Source organism: Macrobrachium nipponense, chromosome 45 (genome assembly GCF_015104395.2).
Source record: "Macrobrachium nipponense isolate FS-2020 chromosome 45, ASM1510439v2, whole genome shotgun sequence".
Lineage (NCBI taxonomy): Eukaryota > Metazoa > Arthropoda > Malacostraca > Decapoda > Palaemonidae > Macrobrachium > Macrobrachium nipponense.
Window position 1 is genome coordinate 42,411,480 of NC_061105.1, and position 13,964 is coordinate 42,425,443.

The 13,964-nt window shown below is 34.7% G+C and overlaps 1 long non-coding RNA gene across 1 annotated transcript; it reads right to left on the reverse strand.

The window, feature by feature from the left end:
* Positions 1-7,627: 7,627 nt before the first annotated feature.
* Positions 7,628-11,515, reverse strand: LOC135214146 (uncharacterized). Its single transcript, XR_010314294.1, has 3 exons — positions 11,358-11,515; positions 7,956-8,123; positions 7,628-7,782 (listed from the first exon to the last, which is right to left on the reverse strand). It is a non-coding gene; the product is annotated as an uncharacterized LOC135214146 (long non-coding RNA).
* Between the last annotated feature and the right edge of the window lie 2,449 nt (positions 11,516-13,964).

Below are 13,964 nucleotides of genomic sequence, written 5' to 3' on the forward strand. Positions count from 1 at the left end.
TATATATATATATATATATATATATATATATATATATATATATATTGTGACGTTTATAGATTGTTCCGTCTATCCAGATATTAATTAATTAATTTGATTTGGAAAACGGCAGCCATTTCTTCCAAATATCAGCTGATTTTTAGTAAAACGCGGGAAACCCAAACCCCGCCAGCCAGAGATAGGGGGTTCCCCAGTTGGGGGAATATAGTCTTTTGTAGGCAGATTGGTACTTCTTAGACCTATATCTTAAGCTCTCTTTCCTGTGACCCCTCTGCTGGCTGTATGCTCTGTTTCCAAGATTTGCCTTGCTCGTTGGGGGTTAAGCTGACTTCCAACACCCAAGCAAAACGCCTGGGTTCTTCCTCAGTCGGCTGCAGGACGTGACCTCGGACGGATGTCCAACCACCTGCCTTCCTGTTAGGCCTATCCAGGGCGTGAGTGGCGCGCCGATCGACCCAGGCCCAAGACAAAGAGGCCACGTTTTCCTACAAAGGTCCACACTGAACACGACATCCAGGTACGTCTTGTGGAACAGCATATTGCCAGTCTCTCCCATCCTATTATCTATTTGATCCCCATTTTCCAAATTCAATTCCCAACCAAAAGGAATTCATCCTTTTGCTCCCTTTCACTGCCTCATGGCCGCATGCTTCCCCTTGTGTGATCGTCCCAGACCAATGAAGTCATTGCATACCTCAGTGAAACATTAAAAGTTCCTTCTCCCCAGTGTTAGAGAATTAATTAATCAAAACGAGAAGTCATCTTTTTTCCTTTTATCTCGTCTAATCTGGGATTCTTTTCCAGATTCCCAGAGCCACGTGTCATGTCTCTCTGCCCGCAAGTGTTGCATTACCCAAGTTTATGAAACCAGCTTCATGAACCCATTTTGAGCCAGCTATTATCCATTGTGAGAGATATAAGTCCCAACGTGGGGACGCTGCATTTCCTTTTCTCCAGGCCAGCAAGGGCCTTTTTGTAAATAAATAGCTGTAAAGTAACGAGCTGAGTTTTCTGGCGACCTTTTCCTCTAAAGAAATTATCACTAACTATCAGTTTTACAGTAAGTTCAATTAATTTCAACTTGTCCTCCTTCAATTATTTCCGTTTGCGTAGATAGCCTCTCTCAAGGCCGGCTTAATACGTACAATATGTGTATATATATATATATATATATATATATATATATATATATATATATATATATATATATATATATATATATGTGTGTGTGTGTGTGTGTTTGTGTGTGTGTGTGTGGTGTATGTATGTATGTATGTATATATCTATAAGTTTGGGAATGATTTAGTTTACTTTTTTGTGATTCTAAAAGACCATGAGGACAAAAACAGTATTCACCTCTGCATGAAGCGACGAGAGCGAGGAAAGTTACGTAGAGAGAGACAGAGAGAGAGAAAGAGAGACAGAGACAGAGAGAGAAAGTTACTCGGTACTCAACTTGAAAACTTTCCACGTATCGAAACATGGCGCTTGTCTTTCATTTCCTTTTTTGAAGTGAAGAACCTTTGTCATAAAGAGAGAGAGAGGGTCTGAATACAAATGACCTCCACCACTCACTACTAATACCATACTTTTCTATGTAAGACTTCGGCCATCCAAAAGTTTTCACTTTCTCAAAGAACTGTTAGACAGACAGACAAACAAACGTCACTTGTTTGACCCGAGAAACGTTTACATCTGACAGAAAGGGTCACCATTGTCTCCTTTTTGTTGCGCCCATATTGATTGATTGGGCTCTTCGGAGTTTGGCAACAGGGTCATCTTAGGTCACAAATTGCTGTATTTCTCTTCCCTTATTCACTCCTTCACGTTCACTTTGATTTCTTGGTTTATTAATTACAAGTACTCATTTAAATGATTATGTATAGAGTTATTTGTTTTCCGGTATAATAGCCTTTATTTGAATGTCTGTATTAAAGTTTTACGACTTACTCGTATTTTTGTATATAACTACGTAGAATTTTGTTATTAAGTTGAAATGAAGTTGATGGTCCAGCCAAAAGTTCAGTCTTAGAAAAATAGATAACCATTTAAGGGCGTAATGAAAATTAAATATAAGATAAAATTCAAAACAAAATTGAATTGTAGAGGAAAATTCGTGTTTTATTAAAATACATTATTTTTCACATCAGTATTTGCTTCTTTTATTGTTTTCATAGACTCGATTAAATGTGTATCTTTGTAAGTTATTTTTGATAAAAAAAATTAAAACTGATAAATTAGAACGTAAATATCGCCTATTTCCGTCAACTGGCAAGAGAAAATTCGTAGGAGGAAGAAGACATATTTCGAATTCCTTCGACACCTTCAAATTTTTATAGCATATTCTTTGATTGCCTAAATTTGTTCTCTTTCTCCTTTCACTCCGGCGTTCCACATATTCGATTTCTCTCTGTTATGTTTCCTCCAAAAGCTAAAAACTTTATGTGGGGAGGGGTTGGGGCTGGGGGTGTAGTGCCTTCAATACAGAATTCTTTTCGCTCTGACCAGAGAAACTTCCCGAATAGAATCAGAGATATGTCCACCCCATATCCGAAGCTCCACGCATTCCACCATACACAGTCAAACCCACAAGGGAATTCTTCCCTTAAAAAGTTATCTCGTTTGAAAGTCTTCTGTTCCCCCATTTTCTGACGGATCCTTAAAAGTTCTAGCGTTGCTGGACCCTAAGGTGTAGAACAGGTTCTAGAGTCTGACGTTTAGGGACAAGAATTCGCGTCATATTGAACTCTTGGGGAACTTCTATGAATGTTTCAGTCTGTTATGAGCACATAATTATTGATGTGATGTTTCCCACTCTCTAGTCGAAAAAATGTCTTTGGAATGTTGTTTGCATATATGTATATGTATTATATATATATATATATATATATATATATATATATATATATTTTATATATATATATGTATATATATATATATATATATATATATATATATATGAATATATATATATATATATATATATATATATATATATATATATATATATGTGTGTGTGTGTGTGTGTGTGTGTTTATGTATGTATGTATGTATGTATGTATGTATGTATATATATATATATATATATATATATATATATACTATATATATATATATAATATATCTGTGTGATGTGTGTGAGTGTATATATGCATATACGTACGCAATATTGTTTAGCTCATACTTTGTTCGCTTAATCACGTTTATTTAGCCCTAATACAGAATACAAAACTAAAATCTTTGAAAGAATTTCTTCGAAACCCACCTTTCTCGTGAATATTGCTATCATGCAAATTTCTTACATGAAAATTGAAGAAAAAAGATTTTTTCTTCGTGAATTCGACTTAATTTCTCTCTCTCTTCTCTCTCTCAGTATTATCTAGAAGAGTCTTGTTTTGTAACAAAATGACAAACATTCTTATTTTTTCCAGTACAAATGACACCATTTCTTATAACGGTCGTGTAATCAAGACCTTATTCCATAGTGTCCAAGGAAATCCGTTTTGTCATAGAAAAATGACTCGTTATACCCAGAGCAACAAACGCCATGTAGAAACTAACCTGAAATTAGCACTTCAGTAAAACAGAGCCAAGAGCCAGGTGGATTCAAATACACTTGCAGCCTGATAGGTTGTTTTGGAAGGAGCCTACAAATCATTATGCTGGGCTCTGTATGGTAGTCACGAGTCGATCTGAACTGGAATTCACGGTACTGGGCGAAGCAGCTTTTAAAGACGTTGTGGGGAGGAGAGGATGGGGGGTGGGGGGTGGGGGGGATAGACAGGGATGAGAAAAATTTGTACTGATTCAGCAAAAGAGATTGAGAAGTTTATATATAATCTGTAAGAAAAATAGAGAAATTTATATATGATCAGGAAACGAGATTATGAAATTTATATATAATCAGCAAGAAAAAATGAGAAATTTATACATTATCACCAACAGATATTGAGAAATTTTAAAATAATCAACAAGAGAGATGGAGAAATTTAAGCTCCATTTAGAAATGATGCGTAAGTAAAGGAAATAATTACTATACAACGATGGTAAGTAAATTAGAAAGAATAATTTATATTGAAAAAAATACGAGTAGGTCAGAATAGTTTTAAAGGAAATAATTAATTGTAACTAAGACCCAGACATACAGAATAAAAATGGTGAAATTCAAGGGTACAAAATTATCAAACTTTGCTAAAGTAATTGACAAAATTTAACTCTTCATTTTATGCAAAAAAACGAAAGTGTTAAGAAACAAAATCGTGAGCAAATCCACATTCCCACTTCTTATCAACACAAACCAAATTCTTACAATTATCGCCTTGTTCTGAAGATTTCTTTATGTTGAGATATATTACACTTAAATAACCAGTATGTAATTCAACCCAATTGAAAACATTAGCTTACTATTACGGTAGATCCTAAACATAGACCAAGTCTTATTTTTTAGCTAAAATTTTTCTTAAATTTTTCCTTCACAAAATGTTTTTGAAAACTATTCCTTTGCCGAATACGATTTGATACAAGCCCCACAAACCATATTCACGGAGCCTTCACAAAACTTCTATGATATTCCAGTTTCAACAACCGTCAGTTCCAGTTAAGGTGAAGGTCTCAGGGAAACAATTAACCTTAATCATTGTGACATTTCCTCTGGAAATCTGTTCCAGGGGACCCTCCCCCTTCCCCTCCCCACATCGATTAGATGTAATTGCCTTAGTTGTGAGGAAGATATTAATTGTTCAAGTTGAAATGTTTATTTGTCTCTCTCTGAAATGGATGAGAAATTGCTGCTTTGGATTTTCGGTAAAATGTTTAAGCAGGAGGTTCGAGAATTAATTTGTATCTGTTATATTTGATGAAATTCCGCATGAAGGGTACATTTCTGTTCGTCAAAAAGATCTTCATCCCAAAAAACCTTCTGAAGAAATGCATGAAAACAAAACATTCTTGCACATATACTGCAGACATTATACTAGGAGTTTTTGTACTGTTATACAATTCATAATTATTTCTTTAAAACTACAAATGGGTTGTTTCGATGTGTCATATAATGATTATTGATTTTTAGTGATCAATATTCCTTTCTTATAAAAAGCTATGAGATTTCGATATTTTCAATACGTATACAATTATAGCATTGAATTTCACTGGTTGTTATAGAGAACGATTTTATTTGCTAAAATATAACATAACATTCATTAAGTATTTACTGTCTGGTGCATGTTTTATTTCGTAAGCATCAGTTAAGGAAGAAGTAATATTTTACAGAGATGCGAAAAGTAGCGTTTCTTCAGAAGTGTTCCCTTGATCACATTGTCCTAAATCGTCTTGACTTACGGCTCTCGTAAGCTTAAGGACCCAAATCTTAATGAGGGGGAAATGGTTGAATTTTTCGTAAAAGTTTTGTGAAAGGACATTTGAAGACTAATATGTCATCATCATCACCATCATCATTATTAGCATAATCTTCCACTCCTCTGCTTAATCCCTAGTCTTTGGTGCTGTTTTTAATGATCTGTAATAGTAATAGCAATATTATTATTATTATTATTATAATTTTGGTTATTTTTATTATTATTATTGTTGTTGTTGTTGTATTACTGAAGATAATATAATAATAATAATAATAATAATAATAATAATAATAATAAAATGCAAAATACGGAAGCATGGAGATGCTTCAGTGTTCCCAGAAAATCCTGGGAAAAGGAACTACTTTCGAGATCCCCAATAAACTTACTTTAAGGAAAAAGTGGGCTAAACCGAGTTAATTATCCAAGAGTCTCATTCAACCCCTCCCCACTTGATGATTTTTGCAGAGGAATAGTTTTGCAGGGTTGGTTGTTAAAGGTGTTGCTGTTAGATCATCTTTCTCTCTCTCTCCCTCTCTCTGTCTGTCTGTCTGTCTGTCTCTCTCTCTCTCTCTCTCTCTCTGTCACATACACACGCTACAAATGCATTATAGGAAAGACATTTTCAAATCCGTGAGGCAAAGAATCCAAAGAGCCTCAGTGGCGTGATCGGTATGGTGTTGGCCTGCCACCTCGGTGGGCGCGGTTTGATTCTCGGGCATTCCACTGAGGGGTCAGAGATGTGTATTTCTGGTAATAGAAGTTCATTCTCGACGTGGTTCGAAAGTCACGTAAAGCCGTTGATCCCGTTGCCGAATAACCACTGGTTCCATGCAACGTAAAAACACCATACAAACAATACAAACAAAGCAAAGAATCCAGGAAGTTTAAGGTCCACTGGGCAAACAATTGATAGTATTCAAAAAGGCTTCCTGACGCCCACAGTTGTCAAGTAGGAAACAGAAGATTTTGTTTTCTCTGGTTGGGGCCGGAGAATACTAGATGTATTACAGAGAAAGAGAGAGATTTCGTACACTGTAAAAAAATTTTCCGTTGAAAAAAACGGTAAAAATCCTGGCAGTAATGTTGCCAAGCATTTACCGTTAAAAAAACGGGTCCCGTAATTTTTAATGTACCGTATTTTCTCCCGTATTTGAGAAAATACCGTATAAAATTTTAACCGTAAAATTTACGGTTTTTACCGTTAAGTTAACCAATAACATACCGTATAATTTACGGTTAATATTTTTACGGGATTTTCTCAAATACGGCGTGAAAATACATATATACGGGCTGGGGCAAATCAAATGCCGAGTTTTGATAGGCTATTAGGAAAAGTAAAACAATACTTACAGAATTATTGTTGTTTTATTCGAATCAGTATACAATGCAGTTTGTGTGATCACGTTTTGAAGATGGCATCAGGAAGATGGTGGCCATCTGTAGCGATGAACTCTTGAAGGCGATGTCTGAAGTTTTCAGCTGCTCTTCGGCTCATCTCACTTTCGGCCACACAGTTTGGAAGAATTGAAGATGCGAATCCGGGAGGAAATCGCTACAATACTCCTCGAGATCTGCCGAAGAGCAGCCGAAAACTTCAGACATCGCCTTCAACTCGTGTATCGCTACAGATGGCACCATCTTCCTGATGCCATCTTCAAAACAAAAAGTGATCACACAAACAGCATTGTATACTGATTCGAGTAAAACAAATAATTCTGTAAGTATTGTTTTGCTTTTCCTAATAGCCGATCAAAACTCGGGCATTTGATTTGCTCCACCCTGTATATCACTGCGCTACACAACCCCACCCCACCCGCCAAACTTTGGAGTGGCTAATTTAAGAAAAAAATAATCCTAAAAACATTTTCATACCTTCCTTGTGGGGCCACATTTATTAAACTTTGTAAATTTTACCAATAGTAATTTATACATGTTTTTTTTAATTTATTTTTTGTAAAATTATAATTACATCTCATACAATATCAAAACAGATAAAAACTAAAATTGGTAACAAATCCTATACATGTAACATATTTATGTAAATTTATTTGACATAGAGTATACAGTAACTTTTTGGGATTTGTACATGATTTTTCTAATATTTCTTTGAATTTAATGTTAATATTTCTTTGCATTTTATGTTACAATTGAAATAGTAACCAAAAATTCCTTGTGCAGGTCATATATCCAATTGGAGAAAATAATGAGAAGATTAACTTTTAAAAAACTTTATTCTTGAAAAACAGATTTATAACTTTTTTCACACAAAAATTTAACATTAATTATTTATACAGAAGAGTGTGAATGCTTTTTCACTCCTTATTCCATAAGCTCATTGAACTTTAATATTCTTCAATGGGTGTGTGCCACGTTTTTCTTTGTTCTGGTATTTTTTGTCCCTTTTTCTGCATTTATTTTTCAGAAACACCTGTAAAAATGACAAGATATATGAACATAATGGTAAAAATATTGTAAAACAACTGCTCACCACCACACATATTACAAAGTTACAGTACATGGACATTTAAATATAAATTACTTCCCTGATATTCTTAAATTAAAGAAAAAAAAAAACTCAAGTAACTTATTACAACAGCTTACCTCTGCATAAATTCCATTGTGACTGAAGCTTCTGATGGGTAATAAATATCATATATCAAAAATGCTGCGAAAACCATGGCCATCGCAGCACGAGTGAAGTCAAGTCTGAGTTGATGAATCTTCCATCAACTGCAACTATGAAGCGGATAGCCTGGAGCACCGATGTTCCTGAAAATTAAGCCTTGGTGAAATACTGTAACAATAGAATTTTGTAGTAGCATGTGTGGTGGGAATAGAAAGCATGAATTAGATGAGAAAACAGAGAAAAATGCCAATCTATAATATTATTTAAGTGAAGCATTGTTATTGCAGAAACTGCCAGGAAAAAAAATATTTTCACAGTGTGACAATTAGAAGGCCAAAACACTAACAACTGGTAGGAAGAGTAACTGATATTACATAAAAAAATTATGGATTTTACTAGACAAGACAGTTATGGATATATCATGCATTAGAATGCAGATTAACAAATTATAAGGTCCCTGCGAGGAAGTTGCAGAATTCAAGTACTAATCATTGACACAATACACTAGTACATTCATACTATGAAAGGCAAAAATTTTGAGTTATATAGCATGGAAATAGGAATAGGGAAGTTTAAAGGTAGTAATAGTGTGCAAATAAAGACCAGTCCTGAAAATAGTATATTAGGAACAGCAGCATGAAAAGTTGAGATGTGGAATTAGAGAGGATCATATGGAGCATCACAAACAACAAAGAAAGGTATAAACTTTGAAATAAAATAAAGCATAAAGGTGGTTTCAAATTGAGAGATTCAGAGCATAAGCATGCAATGATAAGAAATCTTACTATAATGTATTAGAGTTAGGAATGATCAGATTTAGTCACATGCAATCCTACTTATATATAGTATATATTTAATAATTATATGATTTAATGACTTAGATAAAAACAAAAACCTTCCCCAATTTTGCAAAATTCAAGCAGGCCTATGATCTACCATTGTTAAAGAAAAAGTTATCACATTATTTACATAACTACTTTTAAAACTTCTGATTCTTCCAGAATGACAGATTGAGTATTTTTTAAACTCATTAATAATCATGCTTAATTTAGTTGAATTGGTGTGGCAAAAAAAAAAAAAAAAAAAAAAAAAAAAAAAAAAAAGAAAGAAAAAAAAAAAAAAAAAAAAAAAAAAAAAAGTCCTTTTTGGAAATTTGGAAATGGCCATCCTAATACTAGGAGCTTCATTCATTCCAGAGATGTATAACTTCAGTATTTGTAATAACCTCTCTGCTATCATTTGTTTCATATTTCAATCACTATAGGCTACACAGAAATGAGATTAGTATGGTGTATTTCATGCCCACTTGAGTGCTGTGAGCAAAATTTTAAAAATACTCAATCTGTCATTATATATGTATATATTACATACATATATACATATACATATACATATATATACATATACATATTACATTACATATATATATACATATATATACATATATATATACATATATTATATATATATACACATATAACATATACTTAACATAAATATATATATATATATATACATATACATATTACATATAAATATATATATATACATATATATACATATAAATATATATACACTATATATACACATATATACACATATATATACACATATATATACATATACTACATATATATATACATATATATACATATATATACTACACACATATATAATATATATATATATATATATATATATATATATATATATATATATATATATATATATATATATATAAAACTTGACTTGAGTGTTTAAACCTCAAATAGTGTATGAATAAAGAACTGAAATTGATTAATATTTAAATGTATTGAAGATGGAACAATTTATTACATAACTGGGTGAAAAAATTAACATTATTTCAGAAACTAAAGGAATTAGCAATCTGATGTTTACATTTTGTTTTTCCCTTTTCCTTGCCATCTCTAAGAGTTTTCTGTTGGCTAGAAGTCTTTTGTAAATGGCTGGACAGATATAAGTACACTGCGGCTCCATGCCTAGTGTTCCTAACTGTGCCAACAGCCACTATATAAAATTATGGCCTTCATGAAAAAAAAAATAAATGGTTCTTTTGCCCATCAGTTCTCACTGTTTTCGTATATGTATTTGTTTATATTTTTAGCATTAATATTTTTATTTAGACAAACCCAAAAAGCAGGAGAAATTAGCGTCCTTCTTAAGGTGAAGCAGGACCGAGGACAGAATGCTAAAAAAACAGGACTGTCCTTCCTAAAGCAGGACGTCTGGCCACCCTACCTAATATGTAAGAAGAGGAATCTAGTCTAGGAAGTAATTTTATTTAACCCAAGGTATTGTTTAAGCTGGCATAGGCTAATATTAATATAATAATCCACATTAAGCTAGTCATAAAAGATCTTGTTAAGTTTTCTCTCAACTCATAACCTCCTGCAAACTGTTTTCTCTTTAAATAGCCAAGACTATTTTGCTTGATATTCAGCCACGCTTTTTTAAGTAATATCAGGATATTCCTTTGAAAAAGGGATTGCCACTCTACCTTGTTTATTCTGCAACCTATGGTAGGTTAATACCACTCAAGGGTATAGGCTACATAAGACTGAACCAGAATATAGCCTTTTACAAAGTCTAGAATACTATTTTTGCACTATGTCCTTTTTAAGTCTTTCAAGTCTAATACATGGTATTATTCATTATAAATAAAAGAACATATTATGATTAATTATTCACACCTAAATGTACAGCCTACCAGATCCCATAAGTTACAAGTTACATAACACAATTACTTGCCACCGTGTACCCATACAGTTAGGCTAGTGACTCCCACAGAAGAAAGGCTGCTATTTTCACCCAGACTGGTTTAGCCTACGATAAACAACCGAGAGGACTAGCTGTGGCCACCTTAACCATCTTAGAACCACCTTCAGAAAAAGTACTTTAACATGTCCTGATACCAGAGATGGGCACCAGTCACGATCAACGGTCGTGAAGCAACACCTCGAGACATGAGACTCATGACTGGTACCCATCTCCTGTGTCAGGGCGTGTTGTTAAAGTACTTTTCCTGAAGGTGGGTCGGAACACGGTTAACGTGGCCGCAGCTAGTCCACTCGGTTGTTTACCCTATAGGTATGTGGTCTATGTTAACAATCTATGCTAATGGGATGTTTATCAAAAGTTTACCATAGCTTCACTACACAATGTACGGTAATTGTACTTACTAGTCCTGGATTATTTATTGCCATCTAATATACAGGTTGTATTAGGGGGAAATACTCGTCCCGCAAGCCGTCGACGGAGCAGGGTCCATACATATAGTCCTAATCTAATTATAGCCGCAACTACAGTAAAGTTTTATCATATAAAATAAAAAAGCATACACCTGGTCTTAAACTCACCTGATGCTGTTCACAACTTCACTCTTCGTAACAGTAGAAGAAACCACAAGAAGACATCTGTGATGAGCTGAGGGGATTCGTTGTTTTCAAGTGATTTGTTTCGGCGCCTCCGCCCGCCAGAAATGAAAACACACGCATTGCGAAATGCGTATCTGATCGGGATAATCGTAGTATATATGATGTTTTTGGTCCTTTGAATATACAGTGGAATTTTTATTTTTTGCCCGTTTCATAAAACGTAATGTTGGAAATGGTAAATGTACAAGTATATTATTATATTAATACACTAATAATTCTGTAGTTACATGGGATGGTAGCGGATGGCAACTTCATATGGACAGATGCCAATGCGATAATAATAAAACTAATAACTTCTACAATATTGTATTTTTAATGATTTAGTAGAAAATTTTAAGCTTTTGAATGTTTCTATAGGCTTAGTCTTAACATTTGAACACAATTCTGTCAGAAAATATTTAAGTTATATGAACCATTATGATAAGGGACTATGCCTCAATTACGGGCTTGCGACCGTAATTTTGGGCAGATGTCTTATAGCAATGGTTTTACGGTAAATACCCGTAAAAGATATTAACAATTTACGATAAACGGATGCCACCCGTTTTCTGAAATACGGCTGGAAACCGTATATTTTTACGGTAATTTTATTTTCTTGATTAAAACTACGGTTTTTTTAACAGTGTACATGTGAGGGATAGCCTGCGCGATAAATAAAGCAATGTGTAGGACGAAGAGGAGAAATCATTCATCATTTTTGAGACCCAGACCATAACACTACGAGTATACATAGACCCTAAGCCTGCCACTAATAATAATAATAATAAATAATAATAATAATAATAATAATAATAATAATATAACACAAACCAAAACAGCAACCCCCTTGGAAAAGGCGCCTGGAAAAGCAAATCATGGTGATGAGATGTGACTTGAGTAAACTGAAAGAGATGGCAGAAAAAAGGCTAAGAAGCAAGAAAACAAGGGAGGAACTCAACGAGAAATACAAAATACAAGAAAGGGAACTAAACAACACAATAGAAGATGTAAAACAGAGGCTTAAGTCCAAAGCACATAAGATCCAACGGTACATTAACAGGAATAAGGGATACCAACAGAACAAACTATTCGGAATCAACCAGAAAAGACTATACAGGCAACTAAGAGGGGAAGACAACCACCAAGAAATCCCTGTAGCCGAACCAAGTAAGAGACTCTGGGAAAACATATGGAACAATCCGTTATCACACAACAAACATGCAACATGGCTCCAGGAAGTCAAGGCGGAAGAGACAGGGAGAAAAAAACAAAGATTCACAAAGATCACGACAGACACAGTCAGACACCAACTAAAGAAAATGCCAAACTGGAAAGCCCAGGTCCCGATGAAGTCCCATGGATACTGGCTCAACAAAAACTTCAAGGCCCTACACCCACGAATAGCAGAACAACTCCAGCATTATATCTCAAATCACCATGCACCCAAATGGATGACCACTGACGGTGACCACAGGAAGAACATCCTTAGTACAAAAAGACGAGTAAGGGAAATATAGCCAGTAACTACAGGCCTATCACCTGATTACCAATAATGTGTAAGTTACTAACAGGTATCATCAGCGAAAGGCTATACAACTACCTAGAGGAGACAAACACCATCCCCCACCAACAGAAAGGCTGCAGAAGGAAGTATAGGGGCACAAAAGACTAGCTCCTGATAGACAAAATGGTAATGAAGAACAGTAGGAGAAGGAAAACCAACCTAAGCATGGCATGGATTGACTATAAGAAAGCCTTCGACATGATACCACACACATGGCTAATAGAATGCCTGAAAATAAATGGGGCAGAGGAAAACACCATCAGCTTCCTCAAAAATACAATGCGCAATTGGAATACAATACTTACAAGCTCTGGGATAAGACTAGCAGAGGTTAATATCAGGAGAGGGATCTTCCAGGGCGACTCACTGTCCCCACTACTCTTCGTAGTAGCCATGATTCCCATGACAAAAGTACTGCAGAAGATGGATGCTGGGTACCAACTCAAGAAAAGAGGCAACAGAATTAACCATCTGATGTTCATGGACGACATCAAGCTGTATGGTAAGAGCATCAAGGAGTTTGGAATAGAAAAATGTGCCTTAGTCAACATACAAAAGGGCAAATTAACAAGGACTGAAGGGATAAAGCTACCAGATGGGACATACATCAAACACATAGATGAGACGGGATACAAATAGCTGGGAATAATGGAAGGAGGGGATATAAAACACCAAGAGATGAAGGACACGATCAGGAAAGAATATATGTAGAGACTCATGGCGATACTCAAGTCAAAACTCAACGCCAAAAATATGATAAAAGTCATAAACACATGTGCAGTGCCAGTAATCAGATACAGCGCAGGAATAGTGCAATGGACGAAGACAGAACTACGCAGCATAGATCAGAAAACTAGGAAACATATGACAATACACAAAGCACTACACCCAAGAGCAAATACAGACAAACTATACATAACACGAAAGGAAGGAGGGAGAGGACTACTAAGTAAAGAGGACTGCGTCAACATCGAGAACAGAGCACT